This window comes from Vicugna pacos, chromosome 24, assembly GCF_048564905.1.
Source record: "Vicugna pacos chromosome 24, VicPac4, whole genome shotgun sequence".
Lineage (NCBI taxonomy): Eukaryota > Metazoa > Chordata > Mammalia > Artiodactyla > Camelidae > Vicugna > Vicugna pacos.
In genome coordinates this window covers 5,256,434-5,282,810 of record NC_133010.1, presented here as the reverse complement: position 1 = coordinate 5,282,810, position 26,377 = coordinate 5,256,434, and the positions used below count along the sequence as shown (strand labels likewise).

Here is a 26,377-nt window from a genome sequence, read left to right as displayed (position 1 = left end):
GGAACTCTGGATATGAAAAAACAGGACACTGGCCCTAGATGGCTAGCTGCATATCAAAGGAATGATTTCAGTGAGGCCACACCTTTACACCTTCCCATACATAGAAAACAACTAAGTTCCTTAACTTGAAATAATCTGGTTTTCTTTAATTAACGTTAACCTTTTGATCTTTCAACTAACTGGTCTTTGTTGCAAAAAACTCCTATATATCCTGGCTTCTCCCTTGCCTAGGTGGAAGTCTCTTAGAGTGATCTGAGAGGCTGTGTCCTGGGCTCAGTCTGAAGAAAGTCCACCAAATAAAACACAACTTTCAACTTACAGGCTGTGCCTTTTATTTCAGTCGACAGATTCCAAGATAATATAAATCAAACCACTATATATTCTGAATTAGTCACACATCAATGGTAACTGTAGGTTAATAATAGTCATACAACACTGGTCTCATAGAAAAATATTAAAGGCCATTTTAAAATGAAGTTCATAAGCAAAATAGATATAAATTTTATTTAAACAATGCCATTTTTGTCCCTTTTCCAAGTCCCAATATCACAGAATAAATCAGAATCTCTCCTATAACTTCTGAAATTTCCATAGCTATTCTCATTTCTGAACCATTTCATAAGACAATATTGAGATTTTTTGCATTTTCCCTAACTTCTCTTGGAATATATGGACATGGATATACTGCTACAAGTTGTTTGAAACCAAAATGATCAAATTCTTGAAGATTCAGTAAAAACTAAAGCATATTTCTACTTTTCTTGAAATATAATTACTCTACGGAAGATCTAGATGAACGTAGTCCACCATTTTAATGTGTTTAGATATTTCCTGTCCACTCACTAATTATGTTATCAATTTATTCAATAAGCCTTTTTAAAGAGCTATTAGATGCTGTATATCTAAGAGCAAATCACATTGTTATTTTCTTTAACAACCCCTGCAGCCTAGTAAGACAACTACCACTAACTGCAATCGCTCCTTATTTGTATGCTACTACTACAAATTTTTCCTTGCGTAACATTTAGCATATGCCAGACAATTTTAAATTCTTTACATGTACAATTTTATATGTCATAGCTCATACTATTTACTTGTTAAGAACAATTGTTCTAATTGAGGTGGCTGCCCTGTAACAGGTAAAATAGAATACAGCATTTTAAGTGCTATTCATGAAAAAGGGCTACGACTTTTATTCCCAATGTACATGAAATACAATGTATTGATAAAGTGGATAATCTTATGTAAAAACACCTTATTGCATACATTTTCACAATCATTTGGTAGAAAAGCTAACTAAAAAACTGAATATTAATATCTTAAAATAATTTATCTCTCACCCTAAACAAAGATGCAAAAACATCTGCTTAATTCTAGGGGAAAAATACAAGGAAGAGAACAGAAATTATTTTTGTGTTTTTTTCCTATTTATTTAACCTTGGCAAAGTTAAGCAGCTACCCTCTCCCACTGCCCAACTCAACTAACACTTGCCTAATTATCTTAATTATTTCTTGATGCATGTAAATCTTATATTGCTATTATTGTTATTTCAACTATACAAAGGAAAAATATGAAGTTTTGAGAGGTTGTCTGCCTCATGTAGTGTTACTGAGTTAGTATGTAGTTGAATAAAAACACAAATTAAAGAGTCTAGCTCAAGATACTGTGTGCTTAACATTACACTGTCTTGACTCCATATTATCAGGTTAATCAATTTCACCTACATGGGTATAAGATAGGAAATTCAGAGGAGCAAGCTTATTCATTTTGAATGACCAAGACAAGTAAATGAGTCTACCTGAAAGTGTTAGAGACATAAAATCACATCAACAATTACTAAAAAACAAAACAAAACTACTGCACTACTAAATTATAACAAAGAAGAAAAGATGAGGCAGTATAGTACAGTTAAGGTCAACAGTGGCCTTTGGAAGTAGACAGCCTGACCTTTGAATGCTCTCTCTGCTATTTAAAAAGCTGTGTAACCATAGCCAAATCACTCACCCTCTCTGTGCATCAGTTTCTTCATTTTCAAGAGACAATACCTTACAAAAAGGTTGTAAATAATAAATGTAAATTATGTAGAGCCTCGTGTGTAGCTCTACCTGGATTATAATTACTGACATTACTATTCATTGTTGTGCTCAGTACACATTATTACTTAATGTACAAAGATTATCTTTGTAAAATGAAAAGAAAATGAGTCCTGTATAATATACTTCAAAACTTGTTGCTCTATTTATTATAAAAGATTACTTGGGTTGTGGTCACTAGGTTGTTTTATGTCTTTAATGGAGTCCAGAACTATTCTATTTGGCCAGACTAACAAAAATGCTTATGCATCTCCTTAGTATCTTTACCTGTTTTAAAAACTGTTTCAAAATGGTATGCATACTGATAAACATGTGATGACAATGGGTATTTACTTTTTAGCATCCATTGGGAGGAAACTCAAGAGCCAGTTTTCACTCATCAATCAGAGGTATTTTTTTTAAACTAACATAATATTATGACATAAGCTGTCATCATATTCCATCTCTCATATTTATTTTTCTGCTCATTAATTCTATCTCTTTTTCAATTTTTAATCGCGTTGTATTGTTTCCAAGTTTTGCGGATAACATGCAAGGCAAACAGCATGAGCTAAGAGTTTCAGATTACTTCCCCTGGAACAGACACTATGATAAGTGTTACATGTATATTAATGTATTCACATATGTCATTAGAATCTTTGAAATAGATTATATTACTGTTAGGATAAAACAAGAGAATTCCTCTTTTGGGAGTCTAAAAATGTCAACTTCTCTGTAGACTCTTTAATATTTAGAAAATCAGGTTGCCTGCAAATAATTTTTTAACTTTTCCTTTTCAATCTGTATTTTTTTTTTAACATATCACATTGTCTAAGATCTTCAGCACAATGTTAAATAGAAATGGTTAGAGTGGACAGCATGCCTCATTATTCTCTATGTCAGGAAGAAGACATTCATTCATTAACTATTAAGTATGCTATTAACTGTGGGTTTTACACAGTTATCCTTTATCAGTTTGAGAGATTCTACCATGAAAGAAGATTGAATTTTGCCAAATTCTTTTTAAGTTCCTCTCAAGGCAATCATATGGCTTTTCTTCTTTAGTCTGTGAATATAGTGAATTACACTGAATGATTTTTGTGTTACCAGAATAATCCTCAATTGGTCATGATACATTAATCTTTAAATATATTATAGGATTTGATATGTTAACTTCGTGTGAAGTACTTTTGTGGCTAGATCCACAGATTTTGTTCTTTCATAGATTTCTGGTTTTGTTTTGTAGACATCTTCATCTAAATCAGTTATCAGCGTAACACTGGTCTTATTATAAAATACATTTTGTAGTATTCTTTCCTTCTCAATTTTCTAGAAGTATTTGTGTAGAAGTGGTATTAATTATTTCTTAAACATTTGGTATAATCATCCATGAAGTAATCCAGGGGTAGAATTCTTTCTATGGAAAGTTTTTTTCTCCCCCCTATGAAACCAATTTCTTTAATAGATATAGGACTATTCAGTATATCTATTTTTTTCTTGAGAGAGCTTTGGTAATTTTTCTCTTTCAAGGTATTTTTCCAGTTTATTTAATTAATCAGATTTCCTAGATGGCTGTTAATAATATTCTCTTTTTATTCTCATTGTGTATGTAGGATCTGCATTAATCTCACCTCTGTCATTTCTGATATTGAGGACTTTTATCTTTTTCTTTCCTAAATGTATTGGTCATTTATTTGTCTTATTCTTTTTCTCTATCATTTCCTGTATGCAAATATTTATAGCCAACATATATATCATATAAAATATCTAAATACATACAATGGCCTCAAACAGAAAACAACAAAATGCCCACTAACAGTTGAATGAGTAAACAAACTGTGGAATATCCATACAATAAAACACTAGTCAGCAATTACTTTTGCTATCTCCAAACACAAGGATGAGTCAGAATAATTATGCTGAATGAAAGAAGTCAGACCAAAAAGATATATATTGCAATGATTCCATTCGCTTAAAAAAACAAAAATCTGGAAAAAAGAAACTATCCACAGAGACAGAGAGCAATTCAGTGTTTTCCTGAAGATAAAAGGTAGGGAGATGTGGATTTAAAAGGGACACAAGAAAACTCTTTGGAGTGACTACTATGCTTACATATTGATTATGGCAATGGTTTCTTAGGTATATATGTATTTATGAAAATTCATCCAGTTGCACGTTTAAATTGTGTAGTTTATTGTAAATCAATTATACCTCAAAAAAGCTGTAAAATAAAATATCCAAGTATGACCACTTCATGTGATTTAGCCTAATATCTTCTCCATTTCACAGAAAAATAACCAGAAAGACCAAAATATAAAATAATTTTCTAAAGCCACAAAGCTAGTAAGTTACAGGGATAGGACTGAAAACCACAGACTATGTCTCCAGAGCCTAAATACTTACACACTATTTAATAGGGCCTCTTAATGTGTGTGTGTTTGAAAGTTATATTTCCTTCACTACCCTTCTTTTTTAGTTTTTTATATATTAGTTGCTAGCATTCAAGATAAACATATTTATATTTAAATCAATAATTCAATTTTACTTTCTTTCTATTAATGGTGCTTTGAAAACCATATCACACTATTTTCATTCTACTGAAGGTACATGATGGCTCAGATAACTTTTTATGTATTTACTTAAGGGCATAAATCCCTAAGCAAGCTCATAAATCAACATATGTACCTATGCAACAAAATCTGATTGTTATTTACAGGTAATGTCTGTGAGGGGAAATTGTCCTCCAGTTGGTAAGCACCTATTATCATGTACTCTTTCTCACAGATGTTGTTCACATATAACAATAAGGGAGTTGCAGCCCTCCTCCCAAGTGCTTCACCGAGAGTTGGGGCCTATCCTTATCATAGTATTTATCCCACTTTGTTATAATTAGTGATGTATTAGACAATTCCTTTTACTGATTAGACAAAAGTTCCTTTTAGTACAATTAATTAATGTAAAAGATGCATATTTTAGAAAGAAAATTCTTGTAGATTAAGAGTAAACATTACTAAGTCAAGCCAATTATCTGCTCCAACTGAATATGAGAACTATCAAAATCTGAATTTAACTTCAGAAGATGAAAAGATCAGGTTCAGCAGCATGATGGATCTGCAAACTGGAAAGATACTGTCTAGTCTCAAGTTCAATAACAAAAAATTGAAAATGTTTTAAAGAACAATCTTGCGTTGAGTTTACTAACCACACATATATGCATTCTGCATATAGTGCTGCTAGACAATAGACCTTTAAAATTACATAGAATTTTTAGGCAATAACTTGAAGGTTTCCACACATGTGCATAGTATAACTTATACATACAAATGTAACTTGGAAAACATTGCACATCTTAATTTTTCTCTAATATAAAACAACTGCTTAGAGAAGTGATAAAAGTGTTATACTTCAGAATTCTCAGAGTAATATATACCCATATATCATAAGATTTAGAAGTCTTAAATTGCTAGCATCACATGGAAGGAGAATTAAAAATCTTGAAATTATCAGTTTTATTCAAAAACAAAAGTATTATTCCTTGAGACATGAGAATTTGATGTTATGATTAACCATCTGCAATCATTCTCACCATCTTATTTAACTACCCTTTCCTTTAAACCAACTTAAGTCTTATTTTCTCCTCACTTTGTCTTTTCTCTTAATTAATACCCAATCCCCATGGGGACCCCAGAACCCCAAAGTACTCTGCTTATAAAGCTTCCAAATTATCACATGTAATTTTAATTACGATTAACTACCATGGGTAAAACATTCATTACAAAGGGAATAAATAATAATCCAATTACACTTACAAAACTCTTTTTGGCTCAGGTATTTACCTGTCACCCTGGATTTTATTTCTAAAGCCTAGTTACCTAGCAAAATACTCCTAAGTAATTTCAGCAATTTTCTGTGAACATGAGAGAAGTAAGAAACTCCTAATACCAGCTCTCTAATCTGCTGCTTATTCTCTATCCCCAGCTGCCCTTTAATCATTTACAGTTAATATAATTACGTGTTTATTGTGAATGTATATGAAGAACTACAAATAAAATAAATGTTACATTTGAAGGTGAAGGGAGAAAATCATCTCTTGGAAATTTTCAAAATAATTATTTAAGAATTATTTTCACAGCTATTAGACCCTTTAGTGTGATGTAGCTAGAAAATAAGCAGATTTGGGGGGGAGATTTATTGCTGAGAACTCTTGGATATGAGCTCTCGCAGTCTGTGAGCACTGCAGAGAGGTGAAGTCTGCCCATCCCCAGAAGGGTGGTGAAATGATGTCCTGGGAGCCCTCTGTAGGGGAAGACAAAGAGAACTCAGCCCTGTCTCAGGCTAGCACAAGGTCAAGTGCACTGTGGCAGCCTGACGGAAACAGCTGCATGAGGCAGGCTTGCATTTCCTCATGCATTCATAAACATGAGGCTTATGTCAGGATTTCCTATAAACCAGATTCAGCCACACAGGAGAGAAAGAAACTGTGTGTGTATAGGTTGGAGTTTCCCATCACCCCTTCTTCAGGTTGGATTCATTTGCAGAACAACTCACAGAACTCAGAGGAACATTTTACTTACTGGATTACCAGTTTATTATAAAAGGACATAACACGAGAAAGGACAAAAAAAAATCACATGATTATCTCAACAGATGCAGAAAAAGCATTTGACAAAATTGGACACCCATTTATGATAAAAACTTTTACCAAAGTGGGTATAGAGGGAATATATCGTGACATAATAAAAGCTATTTATGACAAATCTACAGCCAGCATAGTACTCAATGGTGAAAAGCTGAAAGCTTCCCCCCTAAAATCTGGAACAAAACAAGGATGTCCACTCTCACCACTTCTATTCAATACAGTATTGGAAGTCCTAGACATAGCTATTAGACAAGGAGAAGAAATAAAAGGGATCCAAATTGGAAGAGAAGAGGTAAAGCTGTCATTATATGCAGATGATATACTATTACATATAGAAAACCCTGAAGAATTCACACAAAAACTACTAGAGATGATACAGCAAGGCAGCAGCATACAAGATTAACATACAAAAATCAGTGATATTTCTTTACACTAACAATGAAATATCAGAAAAGGAATATAAAGAAACAATCCCTTTTAAAAATTGCATCCAAAAGGATAAAATATTTAGGAATAAATCTGACCAAGGAAGTGAAAGACCTATATGCAGAGAACTACAAGACACTAAGGAAATGGAAAGATATTCCATGTTCTTGGATTAGAAGAATTAATATTGCTAAAATGGCCATACAACTGAAAGCAACCTATAGCAATCAATCCCTATAAAATCACCCAGGACATTTTTCACAGAACTAGAACAAATAATCCCAAATTTATATGGAATCACAAAAGACCCAGACTGCCAAAGCATTACTGAAGAAAAAGAATGAAGCTGGAGGAATAACCCTCCCAGACTTCAGACAATACTAGAGCTACAGTAATCAAACCACCATTGTATTGGTACAAACACAGACATATGGATCAACAGAACAGGACAGAGAGCCCAGAAATAAACCCACAAACTTTTGGTCAATTGGTCTTTGACAAAGGAGGCAAGAACATAGAATGGAGTAAAGACAGTCTCTTCAGCAAATTGGGAAACTGCTGTTGGGACTAAAAAAATAAAACACCAAATTTATCTACAAAACAGAAACAGACTCACAGACATAGAAAACAACTACAGTCACCAGGGGGAAAGGGGTGGGGACGGATAAACTGGGAGTTTGATTTGCAGATACTCACTAATACACATAAAACTGATAAACAACAAGTTATACTGTATAGCACAGGGTACTACATTCAATACTTTGCAGTAACTTTGGTTAAGAATATGAAAATGAATATAGATTCCTATGTGACAGAAGCATTGTGCTGTACACCAAAAACTGACACAATATTCTAAACTGACTATACTTCAATAAAAATATTAAAAAAAAAAAAAGTGTAACTCAGAAACAGCCAGATGCAAGACATGCACAGACTAAGGTATGTGGGAAAGAGCACAGAGCTTCCATGATCTCTGGGAGCACCATTTTCCCAGCATCCCCACATGGTCACCAATCCAGAAGCTCTCTGAACCCTAACCTTTTGGGTTCTTATGGGGACTTTATTACATAGGCATACTTGATTAAATCATTGACTCTTAGTGACTGGTTAAATCTGCAGCCCATCTCTCCTTCTCAGAGCGCAGGGGGTGGACTGAAAGTTCCAACCCCTAATTATATGGTTGGCTCCCCTAGCAACCAGCCCCCTTCCGTAGGATGCCCCTTAGCATCCTTAGGTGCTTTCCAAAAGTCACCCCATTAACATAAACTCAGGAGTTGTTGAAAGGGGTTTGTTATGAATATCAAGACACTTTTATTACTCTTATTAGGAAATTCTTATGGTTTTAAGGAGCTCTGTGCCACAAATAGAGATAAAGAGCAAATACATATTTCTTATAAATCATATAATCACGATGTATCATCTATCAGATAATGGAGGAATTCTAGCAGAAAAGAACTGGGGTGACCCAAAATTCCTAAAGACTGTGGTAAATTTTATCTACCTAGATCATAGAAATTATAGAACAAAAGGGCCTAAAAGGGACTCTTTAAATGGCCCAAGAAAGACTTCTTCCCAAAGTTAGCTTTATGCATCTGTCTCAGAGTGAGAAGCTAGCTTCCAGTGGGAAATCCTTTCCTATTCTCTTCTACTTCTTTCCCAAATCTCCTGGAGAGAAACTGGCTAATGAGATTAGAGACTGGGAGAAGGAGGGAGGAAGAGGAGAAACACAATAGAAAGAGACAAAAATCAACCCTTACCCCTCATTCCGACAAAGGCTTCTATTGACAGCAAGCTTGAGCTAGTTGAGAGATCTGCCATTAAAACAAATTCAGAGTTTAGATTAATACTTTGTACTCAAAATTCCAACTTCTTAACTGAGATTATGTTTGTAATTTTTAGAAAAGCCACTGTTAGTCTGGGCACTTAAAAAAGCAGACACCAAGATTTTAAATGTGTGTATTTATATATATAATTATTATGTATTGTTATATAAATTATTTATTCTTATTTCAAAAATTAAACTATTATTTATATATATGTATATATATATATATATATATATATAGGCAAATTCCTATGAAGAAAAAGAGCTTGGAGCCAGAGGAGAGCCTTCAGACTTGGAAGCAAGCCATATGCCTGTCTCCCTGAAGGAGACAGAGGAAAGCATCTCAGACCACAGACCTCTAAGAAACTTTTCTCCAGGTTGACTGAGAATCCATGAGTCAAAGTTGCCCATTAGAGGAGCCCTATATCTTGCATAAATTACCCTTTTTTAGTACACCTGCTGTGTGTAATCATTGAGTATGAGCAGCCCGTGCGATTCAGTATTGGATCCAAAAGGGCTACAGCTGGTGGCCATCAGAAAATTAAGCTGCTTGCCACAATAAGATACCTGAATGACACATTCTTATGACATCAAAGTCATATCCTTGCTTGAATTTTCACCCAGGGCACAGGAAATGACTCATTAAATAGATGTTAAAAAAAATCACAGGAGGTAAAACAATAACAGTATTCTCAGTTTATCAAAAGACATGTAATTCAAATACCTGTGGTTTAGATAGGCCACCCATGGTGCCCCAGCATCCTGTGATCACTACTTCATTTAACAAAAAAAATGAAATGACCCAAGACCCATTCCATGTAATAGCTATGCGCTATTAGTTTGTGTGTTGCCAACACCAGCCCCTCTCTGCCCCTCTAGTAAAGTAAAAAAGATCAATTTACTTGGTTAATTTGTTGAAAATGGATTTGCCACAGGCGTGTTCCTGAGTCTTAACATGCTATATACTGCTTTATGTGGGTCATTTGGCGTCCATTTATGGTTCGCTCATTCTAGAGTTCCTAGGACGTGATAATACACAATAATCTACTAAAGCAACTTATTTTCAAAAGTTTGAAAAAAATGTTTCTGGGAGTTGCTGCTTAGTATGTCAATGCAACCACAGAAACTTCCAGTATTTCTACAGTGATAGATCTATTTGGAAGACATGGTCATGGCTGGATAAGCAAATGCTCATCTGCCACAGCACAGCTATGACTTTAGGGAGGAAGAGTGCAGTAATTGTTCTTCCCTACCTCAGGTCACAGCGTATAACTAACTACTAGACCTAGACTACAGGTTATACGACAAAGTAGAAGAAACCTTTTTTTTTTTTTCTTTTTTGGCCTCCTGTTTCTTTTCCTTTGCTTTCCTTCTTGATTGACCTTGTTTTCTTTCTCCAAGCTTCCATCTGTCTTTTACTTGAGTCAGAATGAATCTTCTATCTATGAAAATCTAAAAGGCTTTGCAATTTCAACTCATTTATTTCCAGATACAAGAAAAAAACGTTTCAAAATGCTGTTTTCTCTAGTTTGAATTAACCTTCTGGTTAAAAGCCAGGATCTGGTCTGAGTGCGAGTAACGTGAGTTTCCCAAGAAGGCAAATAGGTCACAGCTGGAGCCCACAGGCTACCTGAGTGACAAGGAGGCTGTGGGAAGTAAGAGAAGGTCCTGATGGAGGGGCAGGAAAAGGATCGGTTGGGGCGTGCTGAGCTTCAGAGGCCGCTCAGAGAATGGCAGAATCAGGCCCAAGTCGCTGCACCCCGACCATTCCTCCCAAAAGAAACTCACGGGTTATCGCGAGATATGGGGGGGGGATCCTGGGGCGAGAAAACACCTACGTGCCCCCCACCCCCACCCCCCACCCCCGGTGCCAGAATCTCCTCCTATCTTGCAAACACTAATCCTCCAAGACGACTGTCTCCCCTTATCCCCTCTACAATTCCACATTCAGACTCACCGCGCAGCAGCTCCTGGCCCGGAGGCCCAGTCAGGTGCGACGGAAGGGCCGCGGCACACAGGCCGCGGAGCGGCGAGAGAGGCCGCGCCCGAGGCTGGCGCAGAAGTGGACTGCGCATGTGCAGGTTGCAAATCTCGCGTCTTTCGGGAGCCGGAAGTGCCCGAGGCAGGAACAGAGGCTTCCAGAGGCTTTTAGAGGCCGCCGTCCATCGTCAGCAGAGGTGCGTGGCTGCGGCAACCCGGAGGTGCTCTGGAAAACGTCGTCGGGGCCGAATGTCCGGGCCTGAACGTCCGTGCTAGCAGTTGCGAGGTAGGAGACCGTCGCTGCCTGTTCCTTAAGTCTTTTCTCTCAAGAGCGGCTTCAGGGTAGTAGTCTCGATTTCTGGCCTAGCTCGCGTACAGACACCCTGCTCTGTGGGAGCTGGCTCCTTCGCTTTATATTTTTATTTTTTGGCTTTTACACCTTTATTCAGTTAGAAACCTTTATTAGAGACACTGCTGTATTCCGGGGTAGGTGGTGGCCTTGACTTTCAGAGCAGCTCTGATCTTACCCCTTCCCCGGGCGAAACAAACCAGACATCTCACTCCCCAGCAAAGGGATGTGGGCTGGAGGTCAATGCCAGACAGTGGAGGGGGCCTTGGACCTCCGAGTACTCACCCCAGATGGAAAGATTGGGTCACTCCAATGCAAGATGAGAGTTTGGGGCTCTAGGTTCCCCTCGCCTTGGAAGAGGAGTGGGGAAGTCTCAGGGATTCTTTGAGGGAGGGGGAAGCAAGCACCCATCTCTCCATCTGGATGTAGGAAAATGGGACAGAGGCCCAGTCCTACCAGGAGGCTAGGCTGGGACAGGGAATAGGAGACAGCTGTCTGGCATGGGTTCTCTCAAGCGAAGGTGGGAATGAGGCCACTTTAGGAGGGTGGGGAGTTGGCTAGTTTTGTTCTAAGGCTTCTGATTGTTTTCTAATTTGTGGAGTGAGCTTAGGATGGGGGCTGTGAGTGGCCTGCCCTCCCAGTATCTTTCCTCGTCAAAGTTCTGATTCAGGAGGAAGTTGCAGCCAGTGTCTCTGGTTGGTTGGTTTTGTTTTATTTTTTGCTTTTTGTTTTTCCACAAGCAAAGTAGTTCTGGATCACCAGGTTCTCTGGGATTCCCAGGGCTTTCAACTTGCCTATAGCTTCTTTCTCCTGCATTTGTTACTTGGATGGAGTTCATCTTCCCGGCCTCCTCACTTATGGACCCATTTCATGCTCCACATCCCAGATATCCACCAGCTCCAGGGGGCTTATTTCAATATCTAGATGAATTTCTCCTATTGCTGGCTAATTTGCTGGAAAAGCTGAGGGTTCTCCTGGCTCATTAAATGAAGGGATGTACATAGACTTTAACTAACTTTTGACATCCTACAGCAAAAATCAATTTCATATTGTAGAGGGGCAAGAATTTTTTTATTTACTTACCTACGTTGGCAGATACAGGATGATATTAGGGGGTAATATTTTATCTACACATTATAAAAATATTCTGACTGAAATTTTATGTGCAATGGTTGGACCTAAGCACTGGGGAGGCAGCAATGAACAACAAGAAAAGGAAAACAAAAATTTCTGCCCTCCTCTTATGCTTAAATTTGATAGGGAATAAAAAACAAAAATCAAAATTATGGAAAAGTACTTTGATATAATTAAATATGTATGTACATATACTTTACACACACATACATACACTTAAATACACATGTAAAATTTTGACACTGGGCTCTGGGAAACAAACTTTAATGTCATTAGATAGATAGTTACTGGAAAAACACAAAACATTTACACAATGCTTAATTAGGAAAATAGATTTTACTATAGCATAGGGCAGATAAAACTATTTTAATTTTTTAAATTGAACTATAATTGATCTGTAATACTGTGTTAGTTCCAGGTGCACCACATAGTGATTTGATATTTCTACACATTACTAAATGATCACTGTGATAACTCCATTTACCATTTGTCACTGTACAAACATATTACAGTATTATTGACCATATTCCCCATGCTGTACACTACATCCCTGTGACTCATTTTTTTGTAACTGGAAGTTTGTACCTCTTAATCCCCCTCACCATTTTGCTCATCCTCTCATCCACCCTCACCTCTGGCAAACACCAGCTCTGTGAATATCTATGAGTGTTTCTGTTATATTTGTTCCTCTGTTTTATTTTTCAGATGCCACATATAAATGAAATCATATGGAATTTGTCTTTCTCTGTCTGACTTATTTCACTTAGTTTAATACCCTCTAGGTCCTTCCATGTTGTCACAATTGTCAAGATTTCATTCCTTTTTATGTCTCATATTTCATTGTAGACGTATACCGCATCTTCTTTATTCATTTATCTGTTGATGGGTAGTTGGATTGCTTTCACATCTTGCTTTTGTAAATAATGCTGCAACAAAATAGGGATGTATGTATCTTTTCTAATTAATGTTTTTGTTTTCTTCAAATACTCGAATGGAATGGTTGGATCATATGATAGTTGTATTTTTAATTTCTTAAGGCATCTGTTTTCCATAGTGACTGCACGCATTTACATTCCCTTTTCTCTACAACCATGTCCAGGCTCGTTGTTGTCTGTCTTTTTGATAATAGCCATTCTGACACGTCAGAGGTGGTAGCTGGTTGTTTAGATGTGCATTTCCCTGCTGGTTGTGATGTTGACCCTCTTTTTCACCTTCCTGTTGGCCACCTGTATGTCTTCTTTGGAAAAATGTCCTCTGTCCCTTTTTTAATTGTTTGGGTTTCTTTGTTTGTTTTTTGATATTGTATGAGTTGTGTATTTTGGATATTTACTCCTTATCAGATGTGATGCATTATTTGCAAATATCTTGTCCCATTCAGCCAGCAGCCTTTTCATTTTGTTGATATTATTTTCTGTATGCAGAAGATTTTTAGTTTGATGTATTCTCATTTTTGATTTTTGCTTTTGTTTCTCTTGCCTGAGGAAACAGATTTAAAAATATGTTGCTAAGACCCCTGTGAAAGCGCTTACTACCTATGATTCTTCTAGAACATTTTTTTATGGTCTCAGGTCTTGCATTTAACTCTTCAATCCATTTTAAGTATATTTTTGTATGTGTATGAGAAACTAGTCCAGTTTGATTCTTTTGTATGTAACTATCCAGTTTTCCCAACTCCATTTATTAAAGTCGTCTCTTTTCTCTAGGGTATATCCTTGTCTCCTGTGTTGTAGATTAATTGACCGTATGCTTGTGGATTTATTTCTGGGCTCTCTGTTCTGTTCCCTTGATATGTGTCTGTTTGTATACCAACACCATAGTGTTTTTTTGTTTGTTTGTTTAAATTGAATTACAGTCAGTTACAGTGTGTCAGTTTCTGGTATACAGCACAATGCTGCTTTCATGCATATGCATACATTTATTAATTTTCATGTTCCATGCTACTTTGATTATTGTGGCTTCATAGTATGGTTTGAATCAAGGAACATAATACCTCCAGCTTTGTTTCTCTTTCTCAAGAATGTTTTGGTTATTCAAGGTATTTTGTGTTTCCATACAAATTTTTAAATTATTTGTTCTAATTCTGTGAAAAATGCCATTGTATTTTGATAGGAATTACATTGACTTTGTGTACTACCTTGGGTAGTATGGTCATTTTAACAATATTAATTGTTCCAATCTATGAACAGGGTACATCTTTCCATTTGTTTATGTTATCTTCAATTTCTTTCATGAATGTTTTATAGTCTTCTGAATACATGTGTATTATCTTCTTAGATTTATTGTTTTTGCTGCAATTGCAAAAGAGACTGTTTTCTTAATTTTGTTTTCTGATCGTTTGTTAATAGTATAAAGAAATGCAACAGAGTTTTATATGTTAATTTTGTATCCTACAACTTGACTGAATTTATGTTTTAGTTCTAATAGCTTTTTGGCAGCATCTTTAGATTTTTTTTATGTATAGTATCATGTCATTGGCAAACGGTAACAGTTTTACTTCCTTATTTTCATTTTGGGTGCCTTGTCTCCTTTTTTTTTTCCCCAGTCTGATTGCTGTGACTAATATGTCGAATACTGTGTTGAATAAAAGTAGTAATAGTGAGCATCCTCGTCCTGTTACTGATCTTAGAGGAAAATCTTCCAGCTTTTCATCATTGAGTATGGTGTTAGCTGTGAACTTGCCGTATTTGGCCTTTACTGTATTGAGGTATAGTCCCTCTATAGCCACTTTGCCGAGTTTTTATCGTTAATGGATGTTGAATTTTGTCAAAAGTTTTTTCTGTGTCTATTGAGATGATTATAATGTATTTATTCCTCAGTTTGTCAATGGGATGTATCACGTTGACTGATTTGCAAATAGTGAACCATCCTTGGGTCCCTGGGATAAATCCTACTTGGTCATGGTGTATGATCCTTTTATTGTACTGTTGAATTTGACTTCCTTAATTTTTTTTTGAGGATTTTGCATCTATGTTAATCAGTGATATTGGTCTGTAATTTTCTTTTCTGTGTGTGGTGTGTTTGGTTTTGGGATTAGGGTGATGCTGGCCTTATAAAATGAGTTTTCAAGTGTTTCTTCCTCTTCAATTTTTTTGAAATGGTTTTAGAAGGCTATGTGTTAACTCTCCTTTGTGTTTTTGGTAGAATTTACTACAAAGGTATCTGATCCTTTCAGTCCTGGGCTTTTGTTTGTTGGGAATTTTTTCTGTTTGTTTTTTGTTTTTTATTACTGATTCAGTTTCATTATTTGTAAATAGTCTGTTCATATATCTTTCTGATTTCAGACATGGGAGATTTTATGTTTCTAGGGACTTATTCATTTCTTCCAGGTTGTTCATTTTATTGACATATAATTGTAGTAATCTCACCTAATCCTTTGTATTTTATTTCTGATTTTGTTTCTTTGGGCCCTCTCTTTTTATCGTGATGAGTCTGCCAAAGGTTTATCAATTTTGTTTATTTTTCAAAGAACCATCTCTTACTTTCATTGACATTTACTCCTGCCTGTCTCCATTTCATTTACTTCTGTTCTGATTTTTATTATTTCTTTCCTTCTACTAACTTTAGGTTTTGATTATTCTTCATTTTCTAGTTCCTTCAGGTGTATAATTAGGTTGTTGAAAATTTTCTTATTTCCGGAGGCAAGCTCATATGTCTATACACTTCCTTCTTGGAACTGCTTTGTTGCATCCCACAGATTGTGGATCATCGTGTTTTTATTTTCATTTCTCTCCATTTTTTTTTCATTTCCTCTTTGATTTCTTCAGTGACCCATTGGTTGTTTAGTAGCATATTGCAGCCTATTGTTTAGCCTCTACATGTTTGTGCTTTTTGCAGGTTTTTTTTTTCTTGTTGATTTCTGGTCTCATACTCTTGTGATCTGAAAAGATACTTGATATGAATTCAGTCTGCTTAGGTGACTTCCACTACTCTGTCTTCTAGTTTGCTGATCTACTCTTCTGTATCATGTAGTCTACTATTGATTTGTTGCGGTGTATTTTTTTACTTCAGTTTTTGTAGTTTTCAGCTCTGTTTGGTTCTTTTTTATATTTTCTATCTCTTTGTTAAACTCAGTGTGTTCATCCATTTTTCTCCTGAGCTCACTGAGCAACTTTATAATCAATAACTTGAATTCCTTATTGGGTAGACTGCTTATCTCTACGTTCACTTAGCTTTTTCAGGAGTCTTACTGTGTTCCTTGTGAAAATGTTCTTCAGTCACCTCATTTGCCTGATACCTGTTTTTATTTCTACAGATTAGGTAGGTCAGTTATGTTTCTTGATCTTGGAGAAGTAGCCGTGATGCAGGAGACATCCTGTGGGCCCCAGCATGCTCCCCTCTGGTCACAGGAGCTTAATGCTCAAGCGATGCTCCATTCGTGGGCTGCATGAGCCCTTCTGTTACAGAGTTGACTGCTGTGAGTATGCTGGTAGCTGGAAGTGTCCTTTCACCAAGTTGGCTGCAGCATGCAGGTAGATGGGGCTGCATCATGGGGCACTGCTTGTTGGGTTCTGGGGTCCTGGTGCCAGCCTGCTTGTGGGTAGGGACTAGGCCCACACATGAATGGCTGCTTTACCTAAAATGTCCTAGGATTGGAGCTGACTGGCTGGTGTGTTGATAAGCCCCTACTGCTAACTGCATAGTGGCACTTGGCAGCATGAGTGTCCTCATGGTAGAACAAGCTCCCAAAAATGGTTTCTGCCAGCATCTATGTCCCAGGGATTCTCTTTTGCATCCTACTTCTCTGGGAGGCTCTCCAACATCAGCAGGTGGGTCTGACCCAGGGTCCTTTTAAATTACTACTTCTGTGCTGGGTCTTGGAGCATGTGACACTTTTCCTGAGCCCTTTAAGTCTGAAGTTTCTGTTTTCTACAGCCCTCTGTAGAAGCCTTTACACAAGCGCCAGTGGCCTTCAGAGCCAGATGTTCTGCTGGCTCATCTTCCCAGTTCAGGTTCCTGCAGCAGGGAGCCTTGGACCCCACGCTTCTTGGGGAGAACCTCTGCAGTTGTGATTATCCTCCCATTAGTGGGTCTCCTACCCAGGGATGTGAGTCTTGACTATAGCACTTCTCTGCCCTTCCTTCTTGTCTCATTGTGGTTCTTTATTTATAAATTTAGTTGTGGAAAATGTTTTCTGCTAGTTTTCAAGTCCTTCTTATCAACAGTCACTCTGCAGATAGTTGTCATATTGATGTGCCCATAGAAGGAAATGAGCTCTGGGTCTCCCTACTTTGCCATTTTGGCCATGCCCTCATTCCAAAGCCTTTTTAAATTAATACACTTCTTAGCAGCATTTGTTGAAAACATATTGCATGTTTTTCTTCCATGGGAAATAAAGCTTATTGAAGCAAAATTAATTGTTAATTGCAATATATTGTTTGATAAAAAATGCAAAGGCCCTCTTAAGGCTGTTGAACAAGGATATTGCTCAGTCACTCAAAAGCAGTCTGGGTTTAGACCTGAGGAACTCTTTGATTAGTGAATTTAACAAATTTTATTTGAGTGAGTTTATGTCTTAAATTTTGAATGTGCAGAAGGCTCTTTGCTCTATTTTTAAATTAAGTCAATTTCAACTCAGTTCTCAGAGAACTTAGAGTAGATAAAAAATTGACTGCTTGATAAGTCAGATATAATACCTAAAATATAACTTTCACATTTTATTTGTAGGCTTCAGGAGTTCTTAATTTGCAACTACAAATTTTGATTCTGTTTTACTCAATAGAAAATTGTGTTCAAATGTATCTGTTCTAAGAGCATGAAGTAGTTTCTATAACATAAATGTGAGATGAATTTTACCCCTTTAGGCATTCCATTCAAGTGTATTCAAATTTAAATTTGGTTATCTCAAAATTAAATGAATAACAAGGGAAAGGAATTTAGTTTTTCCTCACTCACCACAGATTCCCTGCTGCTGCCTGGCAGAAATGCTTCAATTACTGACAGTCCTTCCCCGGATAAAACCAATGTCCAAGGCACTGGCTTCTCATCACACTTAGACTTATGCCAAATATGTAAATTTTGTTGCAGATTCTCTATTCTTAATGCTTCACGCTGTACACCTTTTAGCTGATGCTGTAGCTGTTACTGTGGGCCAAAGGGAAATGCAGTGATTCTTGAGCAGAGCTTGGGAAGTCCCAAAATAACAAGAGATGATATGACCATTGCAAAATCCACTGATTTAAAAGATAAATACAAAAATATTAGCACTAAACTTGTTTAAGATGTTGCCAACAGCATAAATGAAGAGGTTGGGAATGATATGCTACTGCTGCTGTGCTGGCAAGTTTTATTGCCAAAGAAGGCTTTTAGAAGATTAACCAAGATGCTGATCTAGTGAAAATCAGGAGATGTGTGATGGTATGTGGTGATGTTGTAATTGCTGAACTTGGGAGGTAGTCTAAACCTGTGGCAACCCTTGAAGAAATTGCTCACATTGGGAGTTTTGCAAATGGAGACAAATGCTACATCATATCTGATGCAATAAAAAAGGTTAGAAGAAAGAGTGTTGTCACAATAAGGAATGGAAAAACATTTTAATGATGAATTAGAAATTACTGAGGGCATGAATTTTATTGAGGTTATATTTCTCTATACTGTATTGATACATCAAAACGTCAGAAATGTGAGTTACAAGATGCCTATGCTTTGTTGAATGAAAGAAAATTTCTTCTATTCAGTTTATTATATCTGCTCTTAACTTTCCTATGCTCACTGTAAGCCCTTGATCATAATTGCTAAAGATGTTGATGGAGAATGTCTAGATACATTTGTTTTGAATAGGCTAAAAGTTGGTCTTCAAGTTATATCAGTTAAAGCTCTTGGTTTTGGTGACCAAGAAGCATATTAAATAGGAAGAAGCATATTAAAATCTTGGCTATTTTTCTGATAGTGCCGTGTTTGAAAAAGAAGGATTGACTCTAAATCTTGAAGTTGTTAAGCCTCTAGACTTAGGAGAAGTTGGGAGGTCGTTGTGACCAAAGATGATGCCATGCTCTTGAAAGAAAAAGGTGACAAAGTTCAAACTGCAAAACATATTTAAGAGATCATTGAGCTATTATATATTACAACCAGTAAATATGAAAAGATAAAGTGAAATGATCATCTGACAGAACTCAGGTGGAGTAATTTTGCTGAAAGTTGGTTGAGACAGATGGTGTTGAAGTGAATAAAAAGAGTTACAGGTGCTCTCAGTGTTACATGAGCTGCTGTTGAGGAACGCATTGTTCTGGAAGGTGTTTGTGCTCTGCTTCAGTGCATTCCAGCCTTGGACTCAATAACTCCAGCTAAGGCAGATCAAAAATTGATACGGAAATTATTAAAAGAACATTCAAAGTTCCTGCAATGACCATTACTAAGAATTCAGTTGTTGAAGGATCAGTGATAGCTGAGAAAATTAGGCAAAGCTCCTCAGGAGTTGGTTACGGCAGTACGCTTGTAGATTATGTGAATTTGATGATAAAGGAATCAAAGGTCCAATGAAGGTTGTAAGAAGTACTTTATTGGATGATGCTGGAGAGACCTCCTGATTAATTATAGCAGAAGATGTAGTCACAGGAAGTTCTAAACAGAAGAACCCTCTAATGGGTAGAATGATGGAACGGGAGTTGGTATGGGAGGTAGCATGTTATATTTCTGAAATAGTGCTTAACCATTGTTACTGAGTTGTGAAGGAAGCTCAAGGCAGTGTTCCTCACCAATAACTTCAGAGAAGTCAGTTGAAGGAAATGAAGGAAGAAAAGGTGGCTTATTGTATAAGGAAATAACTATAACCATCAGTTACTAGTTTCAGTGGAAAACATATAATGGTTTACTGCTGCCACTGCCCATGCCTACAGATAATTTATCTTGTTTTTCGTATGTGAAAGACAAAAGAGTAAAAAGACATTTGTACATTCCCAGTAACAGTGCAAGAGCCATGTCCCAGTGAACTGCCTTCAACCTAAATCACTGAGGAATTTTTATTACTATTCTGTTAAAACTAGAATTTTAGTACCAGTCATCACCAGATAGGAAGTTAGGAAGCAGTCTTACTGTGGGGAATAAAAATAATTGTGTACAATGCAGAGAAATAGTTAATTATGTGACAACCTTTCTGTAATAAAAATCTGTTTAAAGTTAAAAAGATAAAATTAGTTTTATTTGTGACAAAAAAAATCATACTAAATTTTGGCATAACCATAAATGTTTCTACAATAAATGTGACTTTTATTAGGAAATGAAGTAAGTATTCCTGATAATTAAAATTATGGACAGCATGGAAATAGTTATAATATATTTCGGTAGGTAAAAAACTGGGAAATTATTTCTATGTATGGTAATTGTTTCTAGCAAATACTATGTTGTTCATATCGATTACTAATGTGACATATAGAAGTCTTCTTTTTCTCATATTTAGACAGAAAACTTCATGAAGAAATGGAGAAGCTACATATACACAATCTTCAGTACCATTAATCTACATATACTAAAAATGTGAAACTCTACATTAACCATTTTAATACTTTTAATGCCTTAGGGCCATTTAATCCCTATTATGCCAGTGGGAAAATTAAAATACAATGTTATCGATTATAGAAGAATTCAGTTTCTTTTGACTGAAGGACCACATTTCTGCCACAGGTCTTTATTCTTTTTAATCAATTTTAATATATTATAATTTTTCCTACAATAACTATTTCGGAAGCATAAAATCAGGGAAAGCAGTACTCCAGAGTTTAAGAAGATACAGTCTTTACCTTCCAGCTTGAGAAAATAGGAAATGTATACAGAAAAGTTCAATGATAGTTTACTAAATGCTATATATGAAGAAACTCTAATGAGAACATAAGGAAGGGAAAGGCTGAATCTGACTGAAGGTTGGGATTGGATTATTCTGGTCTCTTTTGGTGAACTCAAATTATTTTAAAGAAAAAAATACTTTTGGCTCATATAACTAGAAAGATAAAAGAAGCAGAATAAGTCTAGACAAGGATGGATCAAGAAATGTAAAATACTGAAGACTGTCTCAGCTCAGACTTCTCATTGCCTTATTGTCAAGCCGCTTATTGCCAGGTAACTGGAAAAGTGTATCTCGAAGCTTGCTATCTCAGAGTTTTGTTATGATCGAAAAATCCACAGTATAAAAAGCATGTGTATAAGAAAATATGGAAAACACTTAAACGTTAGTTGCAAGTTAAAGAACTGGTATGTATATAGTCAGATGGGCAGTATGACAGGGTTAAGTTATTTAAGTTGGCTAAGTTGAATTCTGGAGTCAGTCGGCATTGGTTTACATTTTACATTTGTGTTCCTAGCTACTTTATCTTCGGTGAATCTCTTAGCCTCTCTCAGTCTGATTCTCTACACCTTAGCAAGGACAGGTCTTGTCAAATAATAAAGGGTCAGATACTCTATATGAATGTTATTGTCATGATCATTTATTATAGAGAAATTGCTTGAGGAAATAGGTCTTTTACTTTGTCTGAAGGATTGCAGAGATGGAAATTAGAATCCAAGAGGAGAGATTATCTTTATTTCCATAAAGATATACAATAAGCTTGTAAAACACTTTATTTCCATAAACTTTCCATTGACATTCACCCTCATGTCTACCTACCACCAGCGTTTGAATCCCATACATGTCAGTGCATCATTCCACTCAGCACATACGCATGAGGTTATTTCAGTCCAATCTAAAAAATATATTTTGAACACACCTCTCTTTTTGCTATTCAAGAGACTTGTTTACATTCAATATTTCCAGTTTTCCTCCTTCCACTGTGTTTTAATCTCACTATAACATTATTGTAATGTCTTATACTCATGTTTAATCTATAATATCTTTAACCTTTGGTAGTGGAAATTTGAGGGTATGAGTATATTCAGCTTTGTTAAATATTGCCAAATAGTTCTTCAAAGTAGTTTTGACAATTTACATTTCAATATTAGTGGATTATGGATTCTAATATTCTATATCCATGACTGCATGTGATACTGTTAAATGTTTTTTGGTTTTTTTGTGTGTGATTTTTGTTGTTTGTATGTGTGTTTATATAGGTGTGTTTATTTTTGGTCACAATAATAGAATGATAATGCATAATTTTGAGGTTTTGCTGATTACTAGTGTAATTGAAAATAATGTTATATAATTAGTGTATTGATTTTTATTTTACTTTTATTTTTTTATTGAATTATATAAAATACCTTCTTATGTTTTGGATATTAATTGTTGGCTACATGCACTCAAACATGTTTTCTGTCTGTAACATGTTCTTTCTATCACACTTTTTGATACAAAGATGATTTTTATATAAAGATATCAAATATATTATTTTCCCATGATGTCTTATTTAAGAATCCATCCCTCCAGTGAGGTCATAAAGTTATTCTACACGAATGCTTCTAAAGCTTTTCAAATTTTAACTTATGTATTAAACATTTTAATCCATCTAATGCTGATTTTAATGTGGAATTTAGTTTACATTCCCTTTTGTCCAGTTAACTAATTTTTGAGAAACCGTTTATTGACTAGTCCGTCCTTTCTCCATTAAACAGGAGTGTGACTTCGGTTGTATATCCAGTGCCAATTTATTTTTCCACTCTATTTTATCCTGTTGACTTATTTTTTTATACCTGGACCAACTCTACATGGTCTGATACATTACAATTTTAACTAGCAATAAATGATTCAGTGTGAAGAAAAAAAGTCTTTTAAAGATTGAAGAATAAATAGAGCTTCAGAGAACTTTTAGAAAATACCAGATGTACCAAAATATATGTGACAGGCATCTGAGAGGACTGGAAAAAAAGGAGTAGAAAAATACATGATAAAAATGATTAAAATTTCCCCAATTTTATGGAAAACATTAGTCTGCATATCCAAGAAGCTTGATAAATTCTAAACAGGATAAGTACAAAGAATCCACACCTAGAAATTTATGGTCAAACTGTTGAAAGCCAAAAGTGAAAATTTTAAACGCAGCAAGAGAAAAATGGTTCATACATGGGAAATCAGTACTATTGAAGGCTGTTTTATATCAGAAATAATGGCAGGCAAAAGGCTGTGGAAGAATCTACTCACATTATAGAAAGAAAAAGAAAAGGTCTTCCTAATTTCTGGACATGGTGGATATGTTTGTTACGTTGATTGGGGTGATGATTTCACATATGTTTCAAAATCATCAAATTGTATACTTTAAATATATGCAGGTCCTTGTGTATCAATTATATATCGATAAAGCTGTTAAAATAATACTTCCAATGTGAAAGTGAAATAAAGACCAGATAAACAGACCCACCTTACAAGAAATACTAAAAATACCTTCGGTTGAAATGAAGTAATATCATGCCATGTTATAAAGAACAACAAAAATGTTAAATATGTAGATTACTTATGTCTAGGGGAGGTTGTCTAAGTCTGGTAGTAGAAGATGAAAATAATTTTTAATTGAGGTATAGTTGATTTACAGTACAAGATTCAGGTATACAAAATAGTGATTCACAATTTTTAAAGATTATATTCCCTTTATACTTATTATAAAATATTGGCTATATTCCCTTTGCTGTACATTATATCCTTGTAGCTTATTTATCTTATACATAGTTCATATCACTTAATCCTCTGCTCCTGTCTTGTCTCTCTCCCCACTGGTGACAACTTGTTCATTCTCTATACCTGAGAGTCTGTTTCTCTTACACTATGTTCACTGGTTTGTTTTATTTTTAGATTCTGTACGTAAGTGATAATATACAGTATTTTTTTTCTGACTTATTTCACTAAGCATAATACCCTCCAAGTCCATCTATTGTTGTTGCAAATGGAAAACTTCATTCTTTTTTTGTGGCTGAGTCGTAGTCCATGGCATATATGTATCTAACTGTGTGTGTGTGTGTGTGTGTGTGTGTGTGTGTGTGTGTATACTACACATATACCACTGCTTCTTTATCCATTCATCTGCTGATAGACAACTTAGGTTGCTTCCATATCTTAGTTATTGTAAATAATGCTGCTATGAACATTGAGGTGCATACATCTTTTTGGATTAATGTTTTCATTTTCTTCAGATACATAGCCACGAGTGGAATTGTTGGATCATATTGTAGTTCCACTTTTGCTTTTTTAGAATAACTTCCATACTGTTTTCCACAGTGGCTGCACCAATTTACATTCCCATCAACAGTGTACAAGAGTTTAAGAAGGGAGTAATTTTGAATGAACACGAAGGCAACTCTCTGGGGTGATGGTAATAGTTTAAAATTAGATTGTTGTGATGATTGCACACCTGTATAAATTTTCTAAAATCATTGAATTGTATACTTAAATGGGTGATAAATTTTATGATATTAAATTGTACCTAAATCAGTTTAAAAAAACAATCAGTGTAATCTATCATATTTACAGAATAAATAAGCAAAACCAAGTGATCATACTACTGTATGTTTAAAAGCATTTGAAATAACTCAGTATGCATTCATGATAAAATTTCTCAGCATTTTAAGGAGAGAAGGAAACATCCTTAACCTGACAGTATCAACAAACTCACTGTTGGCCTCATATTTAGAGAAAGTTTAGATGATTTCTTTGTGATTAGAAACAAGTCATGGATATCTGTTTCATTCTCCCCATCTAAGATTTCACTGGAAGTCCTAGACAATGCAGTAAGCAAGAAAAATAAATAAAGTGCATACAGATTTGAAAGAAAAAAGTTGTTTATAATCACAAAAGAAATGGTTATTTACATAGAAAATGCCAAGGACTGTGCCTAAAAGATTCTAGGAATAAAAAGAAAATTGATCAAGATAACAATATACAAGATCAATATACACAATTGATTATTTTTCTCCTGTTAACTAACAATGACCAATTAAAAGCTGAAATAAAAATTACCTTTAAATTGCTCCCAGAATCAGCAATTTTGGGTCCAAAGTCTAATGTAGTATGTGGAGGATTTGTATGTTGAAAACTACACAGAACTAATAAAGAAAAAGAAGATATAAATAAGTGGAGAGATAAACCATATTCATGGATTTGAAGACTCAGTATAATTAAGATTTTAGTTCCCTCAAATTGTCCTATAAATTTAAGAAATCTCAGTCAAGTTCCAGCAGGAGTTTTGGGGATATCTGTATGTTGGGTCTATCTTGCTTATGGAATGCAGAGTTACTGGATTAGGCAAAATGATTTTGAAAAAGAACAAAGCTGCAAGTCTCTATCTGGTTTTAAGTAAACTGTATTAAGCTACAGTAATTAAGCTACTATAATCTTTGTGAAAGGGTAGACATACAGATGTGTAAAATAGAATGCAGAAATAGATGCACATAAACATAGTCAGTTGATTTTGACAAAGGTAATTCAATGGAAAAAGAATATCTTTGCAATAAACAAAGACTATAACAACTGAATGTCAATATGCAAAAAGCAAAAGTTGATCTTGCCTTTGCAAAGGAGGAAAAATCTTTTCCTCTACCATCTTAGGTTATCCAGTAGTGGCCCTGTAAAGGAGACTGGCCAGAAAAACAGGTTAATAAGAGGAAAACAAACAAGTTTAATAACATGTGCATAGCACCTACAAATGGGAGTACTCAGAGATGAGTAACTCAAATTGGTTAGAACTTGGGTTTATATATCATCTTAGGCTAAAACAAAGGAAAAGGAATTTGGGGTTTCTGGGCAGGGGAAGCAAGTTATGGAAAGGTGCCCAGGGGGAAAAAATAGTAAACAAGGGTTGTTTAGTAAGGTTTGCTTTGCAGCTTTAAGTCAATGCTTTCTCCATTAATAAGAATTGTTAAGAGTCTTCCTCTTCCTGGTAGACATTTCTAAAGAAATGGAAATTGACTTTATAAATGTAAATTTCCTTAAAAAAGGAGAACTTGTGCTCAGATTTTAGAGCTTTCCCTGTGTCTCTTGGTTCTCAGTGGCCTTTGGCTCAAAAGAACCCCGATGTCAAGGAGGCATATGTTGGGGTAGGATAGTCTG

General features: G+C 35.5%; 2 protein-coding genes and 1 pseudogene across 4 annotated transcripts in view; 2 read left to right on the top strand and 1 right to left on the bottom strand.

The window, feature by feature from the left end:
• The window catches only part of LOC140688980 (uncharacterized), a 125,888-nt gene extending 114,864 nt beyond the window's left edge, over positions 1 to 11,024 (bottom strand). Inside the window, exons 1-2 of the mRNA XM_072948972.1 lie at positions 10,921 to 11,024; positions 8,896 to 8,949 (exon numbers count right to left, since the gene is read on the bottom strand). The gene's annotated coding sequence lies outside the window, so the exon portion shown is untranslated. The remainder of the gene's footprint in view (positions 1 to 8,895; positions 8,950 to 10,920) is intronic.
• Positions 11,025 to 11,093: 69 nt separating this feature from the next.
• Positions 11,094 to 26,377, top strand: part of LOC140688977 (uncharacterized) — a 162,189-nt gene continuing 146,905 nt past the window's right edge. For all 3 annotated transcript variants that reach the window (XM_072948968.1, XM_072948967.1, XM_072948969.1), the window contains exon 1: positions 11,094 to 11,229. The gene's annotated coding sequence lies outside the window, so the exon portion shown is untranslated. The remainder of the gene's footprint in view (positions 11,230 to 26,377) is intronic.
• On the top strand, positions 18,348 to 20,059 carry LOC102533804 (60 kDa heat shock protein, mitochondrial pseudogene; annotated as a pseudogene).